The following is a 22,597-nucleotide window of genomic DNA, read 5'->3' as shown; positions in this document are numbered from 1 at the left end:
GGACCCCCATTTGAAAACATATGCCGGGGACCCCCATAAGAGAAGATTTTTTACAGCTCTAGCAGTGATTCTCAACCCGTTTAATTTCAAGGACCCCGCAGTTTGACATGCATTAGTCATACAGACCTTTTCATTTCCATCTCTGGGACCCCCAATTTATATTAAGGGTCCATTTGGTTCCAAACTATCATTTAGCTGGAACTCCCTCAAGGTCCCCTGGGGGTCCCCGGACCCCACTTTGGGAACCACTGCTCTAATGCTAATTCTACTGCTTTGCTACTGACAAGACGTGGCCACCAGAGGAACTCTATTCAGGGAATCTGAAATAGAATGAACATACAACGCCATGGCACCATGACCCGTCCCCCTTTCTCCCTGACGATGTTCTGTTTCTGACAATGCACTGACAATCTACTGAATTCTTCTGTTTCTGACGATGCACTGACAATCTACTGAATGTGGGGACATGTCAGACATGTCAGGACATGTGAAGTTCTCAAACAGCACATTTGTAGATTTGCAGGTGAACTTATACCATCATTAACCAAAGCACTTTACACAGTGTGCCCATTCACAGTTTCACACACACATTCACACACACTCAATGATTCACACGCACGCACGCACGCACGCGCACGGAGCAAAGTAAACCATGCACATCTTGCTTACGGAGTCGGAAATGCAACCGATATGATCGAAGTCAAGGGAATCCGCCATGTAATTTATATCAGCAGTTCCCAAACATTTTCATGTCAAGGACCCCCAAATTGACACTAATTTAAATGTGGACCCCCATTTGAAAAGATATGCCAGGTACTCCCGTAAGAGTAGATTTTTAATTTCAAGGACCCCCAGTTTGACATGCATTAGTCTACGGACCCCCCATTTAATGGCATTTCTATCTCTGGGACCCCCAATTTATATTGTAAAATCAATGTTAATTTCACTCTGAGAGTGAAATTTGTACACTCTCACAGTTACATACCCATAAGGGTCCATTTGGTTCCAAACAATAATTAATCTGGGGACCCCCTGGAACTCTCTCAAGGACCCCTAGGGGTCCCCAGACCCCACTTTGGGAACCACTGATTTATATACAGTACCAAGTCCACAACAAGTTGTCTCATAGTCATAACCCTAATAGCAGACTAATAGCAGATCTACAAACTCACAATGTGTCACTTCCCACTTGCTGCTGTGAGCTTTTGTACATATTGATGGACATTTAAAAATAAAAAAAAGTGTGAGAACTACTCATTTAACAGGCATTTGTAGTATCGGCCTCAGGTCTGCATTTAACGAGACCCACCAATTTCCCCAATGAGAAAACACTTGGCCGTGGCAAGCAACCTCCCCCCTTCAATGGGAAGAAACCTTGGCCCTAGGTGGGCATGCCATCTGCCTTGACCGGGTGGGTTGAGAGAGAAAGAGAGATTTTTTTCATGGCCGCTTCATTAAAACTTTCCGCAGTACAAGAAAAACATGACGGATGATTATAGCTAACCACAGGGTGCCGCTACATATTATTAGACATTTAAAATCAGAGAAGCCAAATGAGAGAGAGAGAGAGAGAGAGAGAGAGAGAGAGAGAGAGAGAGAGAGAGAGATCACTGTTCTCAAGGGGAGGTGGAGACATTTGAGCACTATTCTTCCCTTAAAGACAGATAACAAATTTGAATCCACCCTCAAGTCATCACTTCAATATGTTCTATAGAGAACAGTCTAAATACAAAGTCACTGTAACGGCTGCATATCACTGTTATCATTGTCTCATTGTTTGTTATTCACTTGTTACTTGCGCAAGCAGAGTGCGCAAGTACTAGTATGCACCGTCCCAGCCGTCCCGCCAATTTTGATGCGTATGCACCGTCCCAGCAAATGACGTAATGCCTAATTGTGCCTGATACGGCAGTGGTGCCAGATTACATACATGTAGGCCTATACATAGGAGCATTACCTTTAATCCTCCCAACACTAAAACATATCGTCATTACGTCACCATCGAAAACCAATTACACTCTAGCATTGGGTCCTTTAATCCACATCTTTATTGCGTAATCATTGAGAGCTGGTTATACATATACTATGTACAATGGTTTTCGATGGTGGTGACGTAATGACGATATGTTTTAGTGTCGGAAAGATTAAAGGTAATGCTCCTATATGTATACATAAATATAATCTGTCACCACTGCCGTATCAGGCAGTCATTACGTCATTTGCTGGGACGGTGCATACGCATCAACAATTGGCGGGACGGCTGGGACGGTGCATACGGCGCAAAGTAACCACAGTATACCGCTAATCAACTTACAAATAACATATACATATACATAGTATATGCATAACTAGCTCTCAATAATGACGTAATAAAGATGTGGATTAAAGGACCCAATGCCAGAGTGTAATTGGTTTTCGATGGTGACGTAATGACGATATGTTTTAGTGTTGGGAGGATTAAAGGTAATGCTCCTATGTATACATGTATGTAATCTGGCACCACTGCCGTATCAGGCACAAGTAGTAGTCATTACTGAGATTTGACAGTTTGTAGCGGTCGAAAGTACTTGTGCGCTCTGCTTGCGCACTAGTAGGCCATTTATGGCCTACTAGTGTGCAACAAGCAAGTATGCACTCGACAGAGTGCAGTTCTAGTTTTCATTATTACTAGTTGACAGTTGCTATTCAGTATTGCATTAAACTCAATTTGACACTCGATTTGTCCACTCACTTTAGTTTATGCATGTGCATGTCCTCCACACACACACACACACACACACACACACACACACACACACACACACACACACACACACACACACACACACACACACACTCACTCTCTCTTCATGGGAACCTAAGTAAGGATACACATGTCACCTTCTCCTCCACACAGACAAACTGCCTAGAACAGCCCAAACAGACCAGTATTTGGCAAGTTTTTTTGCCTTTGCTCTTTGTCATGCCAGCTGGCCACTCGTGGTCAGTATATATGTCCACGGCCCAGGCTTCCAAATATCAGTATGGCAAATCTACATCGATAGTTTGTTATGAAAACCTGCATCTCCCGTCAGTCGGTTGGTTCCAGATATGATCACGCCTCATGACATCAGGCCTTGTGACACGTCACACCACCATACAGTATATGGCCGTTTCCATATATGAAGATCACAACACTAACCTCATCAAAACCTGGATAGCCATACATGGAGAAGACTGGATCATCACCTAGATCTGCATATATGGATCCGGCCAGCAACTCTACATCTGACTTCAAACCCTTAGATATCCATATATGGAGCTGACCTGTTCTGACATTCCATATTATGTTGATCCCTCCCCACCCGTCCTTGCTTTGTGATGTCTCCCTTGTACACTCAAGACACTGCCCTGCCATGCCATGCACCCTTAGGACAATGTTCTTCATAAGCTGATGATGAATTGCACACACAAAATAACAAAAACAGTATATCCGGCAGAGTTGGCTCAACAAGAACAAAACAATATAACTATTAGTCAACCACCAAGTCTCTGTGTGTAGCTTACGTGTGTGTGTCTTTAATCCACGTAACTCGAGAACCGTTCGCCCCACCAACTTCAAATTCGACACACGTGTTCCACACCCCCACAGGGAGTGCAGTGCCTGATGTCGAGTCGGTCAGATACGCCGTTGTCCAGAACCAGCACAAAACTGATCACCCCTATGTCATATGCTGGCCTGTTCTGACATCACATGATGTTCTGACATCTGCATAGACTCCATATTTGGTCATGCCTGACAAAGAACTCATATATTGTGCATAAAAGGGACACAGACATAATAACTGTGAGGGGCATTCATTTCCAACTTTTTATCGTTCCAAGTAGGCCAGCTTTGCCCAACAGGCACCGCCCCTCTTCCATACAGGAAAGGTTTCCAAATAAACCTATAAATAAATAAACCTAAACCTAAACCTAGTACATACTAATGTGAATAATCATTTAAATTGTTTAAATTTGAATAATCATTTAAATTGTTTAAATTTAGCAACCGTGCGTTTGCTGCAACATTTAAAACAGGCACAATGGCACAGCCCATGATGCTCCTATAGAGGGTATGCACGTGACATCATCGTCAAACCAGGAAGTTATGTAGGAACGCCTACTGAGTGGCAAAAAACTACTTTCTGGCCTTGACAGCCCAGACATCCAAACAGAAAAGTCCTGTCTGATTGTTTAACAATGTTAAACTCACCAACATTGCAGCTACGAAAAGCTTGAATTATCCTCTTTCTATCTGCAAAGTTTTTGTTTCATACAAATCCACCATAGAAACGTTATGAGCTCTCAAGAAATGCCCTGCATTTGATTATTTTGTGTCAGAGTTTGGAAGTGCTTGTTTTCAATAACACAATTTTTTCTGCCTCCTGCATTATGTGACATTTAGAAAGGTGACATTTTAGGTGGTACGCAGGACGGTTGAGTGATTTACTTGAAAATACATTACAATACAAACAACAAAAACACAAACAACAAAGTGATTAATACAACAATACAACATCAGAGCCAGGGGAGTTTAGATTACTAACAGAAAACATTAAAGAGTGAACGCAAAGCAACAGTTCTCCGCAGCTTTTTAAGTGGTGCAACCACTTCTACAATCAGGAATGTCCGTATGTATGTTATCATGTATCCGTCAAGAGCACGAGTGGTGTGCGCATGCGTGAAATTGGAAAGAGAGAAGTATGTGACATGGCTGCCACCTGCTGGACGCAAATCCAACTACTACTTCATTGATATCTATAATAAAGCTAATCTCACTGTCACTCAAGTGACTACTGGCCAATCAATCACAGCGCGTCTTTTCCGGGACTTACGCACATGGAAGCGCTCATTGAAGGCAAATGCTTTGCAAGGAATGTCTGGAAAATTGTGCCTTCATTTGTGACATAGCCGGAAAGGGGCGTCTACGTTTATATGTCTATGATTTTAACCAGAAGCATGGCAAGACCTGTTCAGCTGGAGGGCAGTGCATGGAGACTCGTCATCAATGACATCTTATGGCAGAAGCTCTTCCCAGACTTCCAAGATCCAGGGAGAAAGGAATTAAATTAACTTTCAATTAACTTTATTATTAACATTAAAAGAACGATTTAGACTAGACTGCATGGGCAATAATTAATTTCATGAGTCACCTCAAAACCACTATAGTCTTAGGGAAATAACGTATTATAATATTGTATATTTGACTTGAATCATTACATGTTTCAATGAATTCAGTACAAAGGGGCCCCAATGGAAACAACTAAACAATTCATGGGCTTTCTGCATCTTGGATATAAGCATCCTTTGAACTGTTAATAAATAAAGTATCCAATCAATCAATCAACCAATCAATAAATCAATCAAAGTTGCAACTGTAGCATAATTGATTAGGGTATAGATAAACAGGTAGATAAATGTGTACACCTATTACACAGGGTTGAGAGAGGGAAAACAAAACCAACATTTAGTGTTTTGAATTCTATGATCATCCTATGATTTATTCACTTCCCCAAATAAACTATACTGTCTTCTTAGCTTTTCTTTACTTTGAGTGTTCATCAACTTCATCTACACAAAATCGCTCACTCACACAGCGAAAGGTGAGCTTGTAGATTGGTTTATAATGTGTTCGGCTAATGTTACTCCCAGGCTCAGAGGCTTTTGATGAATTGAACATGGTGGGCCCTATTGTAAACAAGTGTAATGCTTTGTGGTGCTTTTGTATTGAGTTGTACTTGAAAATATGTAGGCCTACTGTAATTCTGCAAACTGTTAATAAATCAATCAATCAATCGAAAAAACTCAGTGCAGGGGGGGGAAGTTATAGTGTGTGTCTTGTAAAGCCATGTTTGTAGGCGACGCTGTCGCCAATGATATGCTATCATTAATAAAGCTAAAAGCTTGCATGACAGTATCGTTAATATCATAAAAACGGTAGAGCATTACATTGAGTGAGACACTCACCATGTCTGTGCGGGTCTGCAGAGCTCACATGCACTGTATATTATAGCCTGATGAGCGCAGCCTCACACGCGCTCCTCGTCAAGAATTCCTTCTTTAATTGTTGGCGTCCATGAAATAATTAGAAAAGGAAAATGTCAAATCTAACCCTAAAAAAACCGGGTAGACTGTAATCCTCAGGATGGATAGATAGATATCGAGGCTTGAAGTCGCTACAGTCTTTCCAGAGTTAATGCTGTGAATGACGCTATTTGATGCTTCTCCACTGACACACTGATCTGTGCATGTCTCTCTTTCTCTCTCTCTCTCTCCGACTGACTCTCTCTCTCTCTCTCTCTCTCTCTCTCTCTCTCTCTCTCTCTCTCTCTCTCTCTCTCTCTCTCTCTCTCTGACTGACTGACTCTCTCTCTCTCTCTCTCTCTCTCTCTCTCTCTCTCTCTCTCTCTCTCTCTCTCTCTCTCTCCACCCGTGAGTCTTGAAAATCTCAAAATATCGCTTTCTCTTACACGCACGCACGCACGCACGCACGAGAGAGTGACGCGTGTGCATGTGTGTGTGTGTGTGTGTGTGTGTGTGTGTGTGTGTGTGTGTGTGTGTGTGTGTGTGTGTGTGTGTGTGTGTGTGTGTGTGTGTGTGTGTGTGTGTGTGTGTGTGCGCGCGCGCGAGAGAGAGAGAGCGAGAGAGAAGAGAGTATTGACCAGACGTCCCCCTTTGCATGGGGCAGTGACAATCCCTCATTTCGCTTTGCGTGAGACCCAGATATTAAGCAAGGGGGGCGGCCCATTCATTAAGGGCATTTGCCCTAAACTGACCAGTCATTGTGACTGGCAGGCATCATGTGTCCCCTTACTCCCCTAATAGTTGTCTTTCTGTTGTAAACCTCTAGTTGTCTCTTTTCGTGCGAGATGTGTTTTTAAGCCTGTTAAAATAGCATGAGAAATATCTCTCTATAGGCCTACTGCCCATAGGCTACAGTAGGACTACCAAGTCGGCCATACCCACCATGCAATGACCAAAATTAGCATGATTTTAAAACAAAATGTGAGACGCCAGAGGGGTTTAATAACAACATGAGTCAATATTAAGGCCTATGGCCTATGGTCTAATATGCACACAAGCAATAGGCTATATACGTTCTGTCCCTCAAATGAAATGTTTGGATATGGTCACCTATAGCAGAAAGGGACACACATGTGTGTATACATACTATACTATATTATATATTATACAATATACATGTGTACTATAAAGTGCTATGACTACATAAAATGCAATTCTAGTGCTGTCTACATAACAGGCTAAAGTCTGTCTAAAATACTATCTAGTCTACATAAAGTGCTATCTAAGGGGCTATAGGCTACGGGCCATGGTGGAGTCTGAAGAGGTGGGTTTTCAGACTACGGCAGAAGATTGGGAGTGAGGCTGCAGTTCTTTTTGATCAAAGTTTCTTTATTAATTTTCACACATGAAAATAGCATACAACATATTTAGAACTCCCCCCCCCCCCCTCCCCCCAGAGTTCCCGCTCTGAAAGAGCCACAACCCCGGTATCTTGTACCATATGAAATAAAAGGCACATACAAATATGCATAGACATAATAGAGGACTAATAGATGTATGCAAACAAATAATAATAATAATAACTAGAAAGCAGTTCCCTGCAGAAACTGCGTGGGCTCGCCAAAAGACGCAATGTATATAATGTACAGTAGAAAATGTATTAAAGCTGAAAGAAAAGTTTAAAAAGAATGTATAAAAATTGGTAAAAAGAATAAGCATAAATAACTGCATAAAGCGGAATAAAGTATGTGGATGTAGTACGATGCCCAAAAAGTGGCAGAATAAAGTAAGTAAAGTATTACTGTCTACTAATGATTTGTAATGTATGAATAATGCTTTACAATGTATTCTTGATGAATTAAGAAAAGTTAAAAAAGAAAAAGAAAAAAAAGAGTCAATCCAATGGAGTATACATATAAAAGCATTCATGAGCTTAACAGAAATAGCATACTTTTACATGTAAAAAGATGGTTCAAATAGCATATAGGCCTATCTTTAAAAGCATAAACACAATGATTATTGATAATGGTCTAAGATTTTTCTTTAAATGTAAAAATAATAATAATATTAAGTTCTTTATTAAACAAAGTTAAAGTCTTTATTTTTTCCCATTTGTTTCAATGTTTTCATTTTTTTTCTTTTTTTATATATATATATATATATATTTTTTTTTATTAAAGTATTTTTTTATTATAAACGTGTGTGCGTGTGTGTGTGTGTGTGTGCGTGCGTGCGCTTGCGAGAGCTGTGTAAAGGCCAGCCAATAGGAAGACAGGGTGTGTGTGTGCGTGCGTGCGTGCGTGCGTGCGTGCGTGCTCTTGCGAGAGCTGTGTAAAAAGGCCATCCAATTGCACAAATAGCAGACCTACAAGCCCACAAGGTATCGCAGAGCAACTCATTGAGATCTTGTAACTTTAATTTCAGCCCTGTAATTAAGCCCTTATGTCTCAGCTGTGGAAGTGTAAAAGACTGGGAGTGGCGCGCAACTTGAAGGTCTGCTATTTTACAATGGTCCTGAATGGGGGGAAACTATGCCCGAACAAATTGCTCTATCGCAAAAAGTAAAAGTCGAATGCAAATATTTTTTTTCGCTGTGAGTGGCCTGAGATATTGAGGTACACCATGTGCGATTGTGGTGTTGGTACGATCGAAAATGTGGTTATAAGAGCGAGTTAAGAATTGTCATCGCGATAATTTCCTCGTAAGAATTTTACAATGGAGGTCAATGAGCAGCTTGACTGTATTTGTGTCACTTAAAAGGCCGTAGTTCACATTCTGTATGTCTCTGTGCTTTGGTGGTCACATTGTGTGAAAGAGGACATGTGTGGCTACAAAATGACCAAAGAACATGCGTGTAAAATGAATATTTTGGCCGGGACGACAATTTGTTTGGTAAATTTTCAAGGAAAAAAATTCAGTTCCCACACTCTGATCAAAGAAGCCCCGCACTCTAAGTTGGCACTAATTAGGCGAAACGGCCTGCGATTGAACTGCGATTTCGGAAAAACCGTTTAACGTATTCGAGTACGGTTTGAACCACGAAAACGTCCAGAGTCGTGTGAGCTTTCTAAAGTTTAAATCACGTTTATACGACAAAGTATGCCAGAGTAATGAGGCTGCAAAAGTGAGGTTGATTTAGAGATAAATCCCATACATTGTCAATGGGAGGAAAAAACTATAAATAAAGTTAAATATTTTAAAAAGTATAAACTTTTTCAAAACAACTTTTTCACCAATGAAAGTTCAAAGATAGATGAACATTATAAAGTTTAAATGAAGTTTCAAAGTGAAAGTATGACGGAGTAATAAGAGCTCAAAAAAGTTAACTGTGAAAAATGGGACCTTTCTTCCATCGACTCTCACTATAAAGAATGTAAAAAAAGTTAAAAAGTTAAAAAGTTAAAAAGTATAAAAAGTATAAAACTTTGTTAAAATAAAAATACAAGCACACATCACTGCAAAGAGCTGAACAGTTTGAAGTTTGAACTAAATTTCTAGCATAAAGTATGTGGAAGTTGTGACAAAAGTTGTGAAAAAAGTGGCGGAATAAAGAAACGGAATAAATAAATAAATATAAACTGGCAATAACTAGTGTGTGCTCGCTGTGGCGAGCCCACAATAATAATAAAAGGTCACAAAAACAATAGTAGGCAACCACACTAATAATAATAAAGTGTTACAATTACTAGAGTCTGGTTGCCCTTTGGGCAACCACACTAATAATGAAAAGTGTGAATGGAGTTTCTAGGTGAAAGTGATTTTTGACATGCTAATGTCTGCCATTGAGCCCCATTGTAAATTTGAAAGCACTATATTTCTAAAACTATGAAACATTTCAAAGATTCCTTTTCAGGCAAACATGTCCACCGTAAAGATGAACCTAAGTAGGCTAGAATGGGGTTGCTAGGTGTAAGTATGTAGGCTTCTCTGTTGTTAGAAAAACATGCTAATGTTTCTCATCCTCCGCAATCCACGTCATCATTTTGGACCATGGGCTAGGGTTAGGGTTAGGGTTAGGGTTAGGGTTAGGGTTAGGGTTAGGGTTAGGGTTAGTACGGCATACTATAGCACGCTGTTTTTCATCATTTTTGAGGATTTGAAAAAAATGAAAAAAACGATGGGTTATAGCCCATCGTTTTTTGAATTTTTGATTATTTTTTTTATCCTTGTTTTTCATCATTTTGTACCATGGGCTATAGCCCATATCGTACGGCATACTATAGCATGCCGTTTTTCATCATTCCCCATTCTAGCCTACTTAGGTTCATCTTACGGTTTGAAATGTTTCATAGTTTTAGATACTAGTCCTTACCCGTTGTGAGATATTTGCCCCCCCCCCCCCCTTGTGGCCGTGAAGGGTACTGCGCCTGGGTGCGTTTGTAATTGACTAATAAATAAATTAATAATCATTAATGTGTCATATATTCATATGGTCAATGCCTGTGTGAAAAGTGGGAGTGATTGGAGCAGGCATTAATGAGTTACGGCAATGTTACTGACAGACAGACACACACGGACACACAGACATTCGGTTAATTATAATATGATGATATGATATAGTGCTTTCAAATTTACAATGGGGCTCAATGGCAGACATTAGCACGTCAAAAATCACTTTCACCTAGAAACTCCATTCACACTTTTTATTATTCAGCTTACTGTGGAGACACATGCTGGAACTTTTAACTTTGAAATGTTTTATAGTTTCTGAGTTATTTAACTTAACGCCCAATGCATTCTCTATGGCAATAGCACAAACTTTGGCATGCTACTAGTCCTACATACAAAATGATGAAAAACGAGGATAATTTCTTTTTTTCAAAAATTCAAAAAACGATGGGCTATAACACATCTGCCGTACGATATGGGCTATAGCCCATGGTCCAAATCGCTTTTTTCATTTCTTTATTTTTTTCAAATCCTCAAAAATGATGAAAAACGGCGTGCTATAGTATGCCGTACGATATGGGCTATAGCCCATGGTCCAGAAGTGTGACCCGGACCCGGCCTCACAGAGCTCGACCTCACAGAGCCTCACAGAGCTCGACCTCGACCAGATGTGGACCAGACCCCTCCACGGAGCCCACCTGTCTATTTCTGTCTATTTCTCTCTGTCTATCTCTCTCTCTCCCTCTTCCCCCCCCCCCCCCCCCCCCCCAACACGGTCGAGGCAGATGGCCGCCCACCCTAGAGTCGGGTTCTGCCTGACGTTTCTTCCTAAAGGGGAGTTTTTCGTTACCATTGTCGCAAATTCGCAATATTGCTTGCTCTGGGTGGAACTTTGTTGGTTGTAAAGTGTCTTGAGACAACTTGTTGTGATTTGACACTATAATAAAATTGAATTGAATTGAATTGAATTGGGCTATAACACATCATTTTTTTCAAATCCTCAAAAATGATGAAAAACGGCGTGCTATAGTATGCCGTACGATATGGGCTATAGAGCACCGAAGTCTGACGTCACTTTCAGTAGAGGGCGTCTGTCCCCAGGTTCATGTATTTGTTTAGTTGCATTGAAATCCCCATTGAGGCGATTTGAGATCGCCTCATATAACAACTGTGTTTGAAAAATAAACATGTCACCCCGGCCGCTTCACTCATATGGATATGAAGAATCAACTGACAGAGAAAACGCTAATGTTACTGCTGCTGAATTAGTTAGATTTTCGCTAGAAGCAGGCTGTATCATATATGAGTGACTGACTGTTGCAAACGATACAGAGACACCTTCCCGTCAATAACGCCGAGACAGCTTGTTTATTTTTGGACCACAACGCTTATAGTAGACGATATTAAGATCACCCCATGTTATTCTCCATAGAGAAATCACTTCCGCGAACCAGGGGAATCGTCGGGATGAGCGAGTTACGTCAGGACTTCGGTGCTCTATAGCCCATGGTCCAAAATGATGAGGATACCTTTTTTTTTTTTTTTTTAACGATGGGCTATAACCCATCGCTTTTTTCATTTCTTTATTTTTTTCAAATCCTCAAAAATGATGAAAAACGGCGTGCTATAGTATGCCGTACGATATGGGCTATAGCCCATGGTCCAAAATGATGAAAAACGAGGATACTTTTCTTTTTTTTAATTCAAAAAACGATGGGCTATAACCCATCGCTTTTTTACATTTTTTCATTTTTTTCAAATCCTCAAAAATGATGAAAACGACGTGCTATAGTATGCCGTACGATATGGGCTATAGCCCATGGTCCAAAATGATGAAAAACTAGGATATTTCTTTTTCCCAAAAAAAAAAAAAACTATGGGCTATAACCCATCGTTTTTTTCATTTTTTAATTTTTTTCAAATCCTCAAAAATTATGAAAAACGGCGTGCTATAGTATGCCGTACGATATGGGCTATAGCCCATGGTCCAAAATGATGAAAAACGAGGATAATTCTTTTTTTCAAAAATTCAAAAAACGATGGCCCAGTGGATAAATCACAAGATATCTGTAGAGTTCCTTGTAGAATTGTGCTAGTTCAAACCCAACACACTCAGTAGGAAGGTGCTGGTTTTTGACCTGCCAATCATTCTGATTGACAGATTCCTTGGCCAATCAGATCGGTCCGCCTTCAGCCAATCCTAGGGCTCCTTACATTGTCTCCTCCAATCAAACCCGGACCACTTCCTTGTTTACAACTGGATCAAATACTCTGACCTGTTTTAGATTTATAGTGATTCTTCAACTTCATTTTCTTAATTTCACAGTTTTGGACGTTTTATGAATATAATTGATCATTCTAGATCACTGCTAACACTGCTAGATCCGTAACAATCTTCTCTTATGGGGTTCGGGTTAGGGTTAGGGTTAGGGTTAGGGTTAGGTTCAGGTTCAGGTTCCACAGGTTAATAAAGTGTAAATGTGGGGGTCCTTGACAAGAAAAGGTTTAGGAACCACTGTTTTAGAGGGACTATAGAATAGATAGATGTTGATAGTATTAAGTTAGTTACTTTGACAGTGTACAAATGGAACCGGTTTTCAGCAGGTCAAATGAGGTACAGAAAACCATATGACTCCCAGGCTGATCTCACTGGGGGAAAACTGTATGAGTTTATTTGTTTAAGAACTAACAATCAATTGAAATATATATATTCTGGATGTGACAGTTACAAGCCGAATTAGCGCAGTTGGTAGAGCATTAGATGGAAGATCTAAAGGTCCCTGGTTCAATCCAGGCTTTCGGCAGTTGAAATGAGGTACAGAAAATCCTATGACTCTTAGGCCTCTTTTAGACGGCGACCATCTCCATATAACACGTCAAAGTCCCGTTGCGTTCTCATTTTTTCTTACCCTTTACACGAGAACGCACACGCTATGATATGATGTGCTATTATGCTATACTGTCGCTAGGTGGCGATAACGGGCTGCCAAATAGACAGGTCACCCACGTACAAGAAGAAGAAACCTTCACGCAAGCCTGCGCAACACGGCTCTGGGCGCGCCACGGGATGGTATATATTTTATAATACATTAGGCTACATAAACGCTGCTGCCGCGGCTGCCGTCTATCACAAGGCTTTTTATTTACATCATGGTTTTACATTCAACATCGCTGATGAGCAGCACTTTGTAGGCGAGGAGGGAGGCTTGTTCAGGAACTCCATTATATCATAATGATATGGCTCTGCATCAATGTAATAAACATATGCGCTGTGAGCCAACATGAGCCATGATGTCATAAGTTTTGCAGATTCACCGTTTTGCCTGTTTATATGGAGACCATAGGAAACGGTGTTCTGAATGATTTCCACTCTGGAAGGCGGTTTCACTTCGATGCGTTTTCACCTCCTGAGAACACCGTTCTCGTCTAAATGACAGCGCTAAACGGTACTTTATTTTGCCGTTTTTTATGAACACCATCCTCGTGTAAATAGCACCTTAGGCTGATCTCACTGGGTGAAAAACTTTATGAGTTGTTTTGTTTAAGAAGTAACAAGTAACAGTCAATGTAAAAATAAATACTGGATGTGATACTTGCAAGCCGTAATAGCTCAGTTGGGAGAGCGTTAGACTGTAGATCTGAAGGTTCCTGGTTCAAACCTGAGATTCGGCAGTTGAAATGAGGTACAGACAACCGTATGACTCTCAAACTGATCTCACTGGGGCATGAACAGTATGAGTTTATGTTTAAGAACTAACAATACATTGAAAAATACATTCTGGATGTGTCACTTACAAGCAAACAAACAAAAAAGCAGTGTGAATTGTCTGGAACCAGTGGCTCAGTGTGTTAGAACGCTGCCACATGATCGGGAGATGGTGGGTTCAAACCCGACTCATAGTTTTATTTTCAAGACCGATTTCAGAAGAAGAAAACAAACAAAAAAGCAGTGTGAATTGTCTGGAACCAGTGGCTCAGTGTGCAGCCCAGAAATTCACCTTCATTGTGTGCCTCAGTGGCCCAGCGGATAAGTCAAATGATATCCGTAGTATACCTAGTAGAAGTGTGCCGGTTCAAACCCGACTCTTTTAATTTCAAGACCGATTTCAGAAGAAGAAAACAAACAAAAAAGCTTTGTAGTAGTATCCAGCAGTTAGCTCAGTCTGATGAGAGGCTGACCTTGGGAGCCACAGGTAAAGGGATCAATTCCCACATTAGTCATAACTGTGACACTTTGCTTTGCACACTGATTTCTAGAAGGACAACTTTAAAGCAGCCCAGAAATTCACCATGATTGTGTGCCTCAGTGGCCCAGCGGATAAGTCAAATGATATCCGTAGTATACCTAGTAGAAGTGTGCCGGTTCAAACCCGACTCATATCTTTACCTTCAAGACCGATTTCAGAAGAAGAAAACAAACAAAAAAGCTTTGTAGTAGTATCCAGCAGTTAGCTCAGACTGATGAGAGGCTGTCCTTGGGAGCCACAGGTCCAGGGTTCAAATCCCACATTAGTCATAACTGTGACACTTTGCTTTGCACACTGATTTCCAGAAGGACAACTTTAAAGCAGCCCAGAAATTCACCATGATTGTGTGCCTCAGTGGCCCAGCGGATAAGTCAAATGATATCCGTAGTATACCTAGTAGAAGTGTGCCGGTTCGAACCCGACTCATGTCTTTAGTTTCAAGACCGATTTCAGAAGAAGAAAACAAACAAAAAAGCTGTGTAGTAGTATCCAGCTGTTAGCTCAGTCTGATGAGAGGCTGTCCTTGGGATCCACAGGTCCAGTGTTCAAATCCCACATTAGTCATAAATGTGACACTTTGCTTTGCACACTGATTTCCAGAAGGACAACTTTAAAGCCGCCCAGAAATTCACCATGATTGTGTGCCTCAGTGGCCCAGCGGATAAGTCAAATGATATCTGTAGTATACCTAGTAGAAGTGTGCCGGTTCAAACCCGACATACTCCTAGTAGGCGGTGATGGTTCAAATCACTGACACCTAGAGTAGGAGTGGCCCAGTGGATAAATCAGATGATATCCATAGAATACCTAGTACAAGGTGTGGGGTTCAGGTAGGAGGAGAGTATGGGGAGGGGCTGGGAGAGTGGGGAGGGGCCAGGCAGGGGGCCAGGCAGGGGGAGAGTAGGAAGGGGAGGGGCTGGGGAGAGTGGGGAGGGGCCAGGCAGGGGGAGAGTAGGAAGGGGAGGGGCCAGGCAGGGAGAGAGTAGGGAGGGGCCAGGCAGGGGGAGGGGCCAGGCAGGGGGAGAGTAGGAAGGGGAGGGGCCAGGCAGGGGGAGAGTAGGGGGGTGCCAGGCAAAGGCAGGGGCCTGGCCCAATTTTTTTAATTAAATTTGGACCATATCGTACGGCATACTATAGCAGGCCGTTTTTCATCATTTTTGCCATTGAGCCCCATTGTAAATTTGAAAGCACTATATTTCTAAAACTATGAAACATTTCAAAGATTCCTTTTCAGGCAAACATGTCCACCGTAAGATGAACCTAAGTAGGCTAGAATGGGGTTGCTAGGTGTAAGTATGTAGGACTAGTAGCATGCCAAATTTTGTGCTATTGCCATAGAGAATGCATTGGGCGTTTAAGTTAAATAACTCATAAACTACAAAACATAAAAATAAAAAAAAAGTTCCAGCATGTGTCTCCACAGTAAGCTGAATAATAAAAAGTGTGAATGGAGTTTCTAGGTGAAAGTGACTTTTGACGTGCCTATAGAGCTGCCATTGAGCCCCATGTTAAATGTCTCAAATTTGAAAGCACTATATTTCTAAAACTATGAAACATTTCAAAGATTCCTTTTCAGGCAAACATGTCCACCGTAAGATGAACCTAAGTAGGCTAGAATGGGGTTGCTAGGTGTAAGTATGTAGGACTAGTAGCATGCCAAATGTTGTGCTATTGCCATAGAGAATGCATTGGGCGTTTAAGTTAAATAACTCATAAACTACAAAACATAAAAATAAAAAAAAGTTCCAGCATGTGTCTCCACAGTAAACTGAATAATAAAAAGTGTGAATGGAGTTTCTAGGTGAAAGTGACTTTTGACGTGCCTATAGAGCTGCCATTGAGCCCCATGTTAAATGTCTCAAATTTGAAAGCACTATATTTCTAAAACTATGAAACATTTCAAAGATTCCTTTTCAGGCAAACATGTCCACCGTAAGATGAACCTAAGTAGGCTAGAATGGGGTTGCTAGGTGTAAGTATGTAGGACTAGTAGCATGCCAAATGTTGTGCTATTGCCATAGAGAATGCATTGGGCGTTTAAGTTAAATAACTCATAAACTACAAAACATAAAAATAAAAAAAAGTTCCAGCATGTGTCTCCACAGTAAGCTGAATAATAAAAAGTGTGAATGGAGTTTCTAGGTGAAAGTGACTTTTGACGTGCCTATAGAGCTGCCATTGAGCCCCATGTTAAATGTCTCAAATTTGAAAGCACTATATTTCTAAAACTATGAAACATTTCAAAGATTCCTTTTCAGGCAAACATGTCCACCGTAAGATGAACCTAAGTAGGCTAGAATGGGGTTGCTAGGTGTAAGTATGTAGGACTAGTAGCATGCCAAATTTTGTGCTATTGCCATAGAGAATGCATTGGGCGTTTAAGTTAAATAACTCATAAACTACAAAACATAAAAATAAAAAAAAGTTCCAGCATGTGTCTCCACAGTAAGCTGAATAATAAAAAGTGTGAATGGAGTTTCTAGGTGAAAGTGACTTTTGACGTGCCTATAGAGCTGCCATTGAGCCCCATGTTAAATGTCTCAAATTTGAAAGCACTATATTTCTAAAACTATGAAACATTTCAAAGATTCCTTTTCAGGCAAACATGTCCACCGTAAGATGAACCTAAGTAGGCTAGAATGGGGTTGCTAGGTGTAAGTATGTAGGACTAGTAGCATGCCAAATTTTGTGCTATTGCCATAGAGAATGCATTGGGCGTTTAAGTTAAATAGCTCATAAACTACAAAACATAAAAATAAAAAAAGTTCCAGCATGTGTCTCCACAGTAAGCTGAATAATAAAAAGTGTGAATGGAGTTTCTAGGTGAAAGTGACTTTTGACGTGCCTATAGAGCTGCCATTGAGCCCCATGTTAAATGTCTCAAATTTGAAAGCACTATATTTCTAAAACTATGAAACATTTCAAAGATTCCTTTTCAGGCAAACATGTCCACCGTAAGATGAACCTAAGTAGGCTAGAATGGGGTTGCTAGGTGTAAGTATGTAGGACTAGTAGCATGCCAAATGTTGTGCTATTGCCATAGAGAATGCATTGGGCGTTTAAGTTAAATAACTCATAAACTACAAAACATAAAAATAAAAAAAAGTTCCAGCATGTGTCTCCACAGTAAGCTGAATAATAAAAAGTGTGAATGGAGTTTCTAGGTGAAAGTGACTTTTGACGTGCCTATAGAGCTGCCATTGAGCCCCATGTTAAATGTCTCAAATTTGAAAGCACTATATTTCTAAAACTATGAAACATTTCAAAGATTCCTTTTCAGGCAAACATGTCCACCGTAAGATGAACCTAAGTAGGCTAGAATGGGGTTGCTAGGTGTAAGTATGTAGGACTAGTAGCATGCCAAATGTTGTGCTATTGCCATAGAGAATGCATTGGGCGTTTAAGTTAAATAACTCATAAACTACAAAACATAAAAATAAAAAAAAGTTCCAGCATGTGTCTCCACAGTAAGCTGAATAATAAAAAGTGTGAATGGAGTTTCTAGGTGAAAGTGACTTTTGACGTGCCTATAGAGCTGCCATTGAGCCCCATGTTAAATGTCTCAAATTTGAAAGCACTATATTTCTAAAACTATGAAACATTTCAAAGATTCCTTTTCAGGCAAACATGTCCACCGTAAGATGAACCTAAGTAGGCTAGAATGGGGTTGCTAGGTGTAAGTATGTAGGACTAGTAGCATGCCAAATTTTGTGCTATTGCCATAGAGAATGCATTGGGCGTTTAAGTTAAATAACTCATAAACTACAAAACATAAAAATAAAAAAAAGTTCCAGCATGTGTCTCCACAGTAAGCTGAATAATAAAAAGTGTGAATGGAGTTTCTAGGTGAAAGTGACTTTTGACGTGCCTATAGAGCTGCCATTGAGCCCCATGTTAAATGTCTCAAATTTGAAAGCACTATATTTCTAAAACTATGAAACATTTCAAAGATTCCTTTTCAGGCAAACATGTCCACCGTAAGATGAACCTAAGTAGGCTAGAATGGGGTTGCTAGGTGTAAGTATGTAGGACTAGTAGCATGCCAAATTTTGTGCTATTGCCATAGAGAATGCATTGGGCGTTTAAGTTAAATAACTCATAAACTACAAAACATAAAAATAAAAAAAAGTTCCAGCATGTGTCTCCACAGTAAGCTGAATAATAAAAAGTGTGAATGGAGTTTCTAGGTGAAAGTGACTTTTGACGTGCCTATAGAGCTGCCATTGAGCCCCATGTTAAATGTCTCAAATTTGAAAGCACTATATTTCTAAAACTATGAAACATTTCAAAGATTCCTTTTCAGGCAAACATGTCCACCGTAAGATGAACCTAAGTAGGCTAGAATGGGGTTGCTAGGTGTAAGTATGTAGGACTAGTAGCATGCCAAATTTTGTGCTATTGCCATAGAGAATGCATTGGGCGTTTAAGTTAAATAACTCATAAACTACAAAACATAAAAATAAAAAAAAGTTCCAGCATGTGTCTCCACAGTAAGCTGAATAATAAAAAGTGTGAATGGAGTTTCTAGGTGAAAGTGACTTTTGACGTGCCTATAGAGCTGCCATTGAGCCCCATGTTAAATGTCTCAAATTTGAAAGCACTATATTTCTAAAACTATGAAACATTTCAAAGATTCCTTTTCAGGCAAACATGTCCACCGTAAGATGAACCTAAGTAGGCTAGAATGGGGTTGCTAGGTGTAAGTATGTAGGACTAGTAGCATGCCAAATTTTGTGCTATTGCCATAGAGAATGCATTGGGCGTTTAAGTTAAATAACTCATAAACTACAAAACATAAAAATAAAAAAAAGTTCCAGCATGTGTCTCCACAGTAAGCTGAATAATAAAAAGTGTGAATGGAGTTTCTAGGTGAAAGTGACTTTTGACGTGCCTATAGAGCTGCCATTGAGCCCCATGTTAAATGTCTCAAATTTGAAAGCACTATATTTCTAAAACTATGAAACATTTCAAAGATTCCTTTTCAGGCAAACATGTCCATCGTAAGATGAACCTAAGTAGGCTAGAATGGGGTTGCTAGGTGTAAGTATGTAGGACTAGTAGTATGCCAAATTTTGTGCTATTGCCATAGAGAATGCATTGGGCGTTTAAGTTAAATAACTCATAAACTACAAAACATAAAAATAAAAAAAGTTCCAGCATGTGTCTCCACAGTAAGCTGAATAATAAAAAGTGTGAATGGAGTTTCTAGGTGAAAGTGACTTTTGACGTGCCTATAGAGCTGCCATTGAGCCCCATGTTAAATGTCTCAAATTTGAAAGCACTATATTTCTAAAACTATGAAACATTTCAAAGATTCCTTTTCAGGCAAACATGTCCACCGTAAGATGAACCTAAGTAGGCTAGAATGGGGTTGCTAGGTGTAAGTATGTAGGACTAGTAGCATGCCAAATGTTGTGCTATTGCCATAGAGAATGCATTGGGCGTTTAAGTTAAATAACTCATAAACTACAAAACATAAAAATAAAAAAAAGTTCCAGCATGTGTCTCCACAGTAAGCTGAATAATAAAAAGTGTGAATGGAGTTTCTAGGTGAAAGTGACTTTTGACGTGCCTATAGAGCTGCCATTGAGCCCCATGTTAAATGTCTCAAATTTGAAAGCACTATATTTCTAAAACTATGAAACATTTCAAAGATTCCTTTTCAGGCAAACATGTCCACCGTAAGATGAACCTAAGTAGGCTAGAATGGGGTTGCTAGGTGTAAGTATGTAGGACTAGTAGCATGCCAAATGTTGTGCTATTGCCATAGAGAATGCATTGGGCGTTTAAGTTAAATAACTCATAAACTACAAAACATAAAAATAAAAAAAAGTTCCAGCATGTGTCTCCACAGTAAGCTGAATAATAAAAAGTGTGAATGGAGTTTCTAGGTGAAAGTGACTTTTGACGTGCCTATAGAGCTGCCATTGAGCCCCATGTTAAATGTCTCAAATTTGAAAGCACTATATTTCTAAAACTATGAAACATTTCAAAGATTCCTTTTCAGGCAAACATGTCCACCGTAAGATGAACCTAAGTAGGCTAGAATGGGGTTGCTAGGTGTAAGTATGTAGGACTAGTAGCATGCCAAATTTTGTGCTATTGCCATAGAGAATGCATTGGGCGTTTAAGTTAAATAACTCATAAACTACAAAACATAAAAATAAAAAAAAGTTCCAGCATGTGTCTCCACAGTAAGCTGAATAATAAAAAGTGTGAATGGAGTTTCTAGGTGAAAGTGACTTTTGACGTGCCTATAGAGCTGCCATTGAGCCCCATGTTAAATGTCTCAAATTTGAAAGCACTATATTTCTAAAACTATGAAACATTTCAAAGATTCCTTTTCAGGCAAACATGTCCACCGTAAGATGAACCTAAGTAGGCTAGAATGGGGTTGCTAGGTGTAAGTATGTAGGACTAGTAGCATGCCAAATTTTGTGCTATTGCCATAGAGAATGCATTGGGCGTTTAAGTTAAATAACTCATAAACTACAAAACATAAAAATAAAAAAAAGTTCCAGCATGTGTCTCCACAGTAAGCTGAATAATAAAAAGTGTGAATGGAGTTTCTAGGTGAAAGTGACTTTTGACGTGCCTATAGAGCTGCCATTGAGCCCCATGTTAAATGTCTCAAATTTGAAAGCACTATATTTCTAAAACTATGAAACATTTCAAAGATTCCTTTTCAGGCAAACATGTCCACCGTAAGATGAACCTAAGTAGGCTAGAATGGGGTTGCTAGGTGTAAGTATGTAGGACTAGTAGCATGCCAAATTTTGTGCTATTGCCATAGAGAATGCATTGGGCGTTTAAGTTAAATAACTCATAAACTACAAAACATAAAAATAAAAAAAAGTTCCAGCATGTGTCTCCACAGTAAGCTGAATAATAAAAAGTGTGAATGGAGTTTCTAGGTGAAAGTGACTTTTGACGTGCCTATAGAGCTGCCATTGAGCCCCATGTTAAATGTCTCAAATTTGAAAGCACTATATTTCTAAAACTATGAAACATTTCAAAGATTCCTTTTCAGGCAAACATGTCCACCGTAAGATGAACCTAAGTAGGCTAGAATGGGGTTGCTAGGTGTAAGTATGTAGGACTAGTAGCATGCCAAATTTTGTGCTATTGCCATAGAGAATGCATTGGGCGTTTAAGTTAAATAACTCATAAACTACAAAACATAAAAATAAAAAAAAGTTCCAGCATGTGTCTCCACAGTAAGCTGAATAATAAAAAGTGTGAATGGAGTTTCTAGGTGAAAGTGACTTTTGACGTGCCTATAGAGCTGCCATTGAGCCCCATGTTAAATGTCTCAAATTTGAAAGCACTATATTTCTAAAACTATGAAACATTTCAAAGATTCCTTTTCAGGCAAACATGTCCACCGTAAGATGAACCTAAGTAGGCTAGAATGGGGTTGCTAGGTGTAAGTATGTAGGACTAGTAGCATGCCAAATTTTGTGCTATTGCCATAGAGAATGCATTGGGCGTTTAAGTTAAACTAGAAAGCAGTTCCCTGCAGAAACTGCGTGGGCTCGCCAAAAGACGCAATGTATATAATGTACAGTAGAAAATGTATTAAAGCTAAAAGAAAAGTTTAAAAAAGAATGTATAAAAATTGGTAAAAAGAATAAGCATAAATAACTGCATAAAGCGGAATAAAGTATGTGGAAGTAGTACGATGCCCAAAAAGTGGCAGAATAAAGTAAGTAAAGTATTACTGTCTACTAATTATTTGTAATGTATGAATAATGCTTTACAATGTATTCTTGATGAATTAAGAAAAGGTAAAAAAGAAAAAGAAAAAAAAAAAAAAGAGTAAATCCAATGGAGTATACATATAAAAGCATTCATGAGCTTAACAGAAATAGCATACTTTTACATGTAAAAGAAGGTGCAAATAGCATATAGGCCTA

The 22,597-nt window shown here is 39.6% G+C and overlaps 1 protein-coding gene across 1 annotated transcript in view; it reads right to left on the bottom strand.

The window, feature by feature from the left end:
* The window catches only part of LOC310860576 (receptor-type tyrosine-protein phosphatase F-like), a 224,392-nt gene extending 218,293 nt beyond the window's left edge, over positions 1 to 6,099 (bottom strand). The window contains exon 1 of the mRNA XM_083767568.1: positions 5,989 to 6,099. The gene's annotated coding sequence lies outside the window, so the exon portion shown is untranslated. The remainder of the gene's footprint in view (positions 1 to 5,988) is intronic.
* Positions 6,100 to 22,597: the final 16,498 nt, after the last annotated feature.

The sequence above is a fragment of the Protomyctophum parallelum genome, assembly GCF_964188405.1.
Source record: "Protomyctophum parallelum genome assembly, chromosome: 6".
Classification (NCBI taxonomy): domain Eukaryota; kingdom Metazoa; phylum Chordata; class Actinopteri; order Myctophiformes; family Myctophidae; genus Protomyctophum; species Protomyctophum parallelum.
Note: the sequence above shows the minus strand (reverse complement) of the source record. Positions and strands in the feature narration are given on the sequence as shown.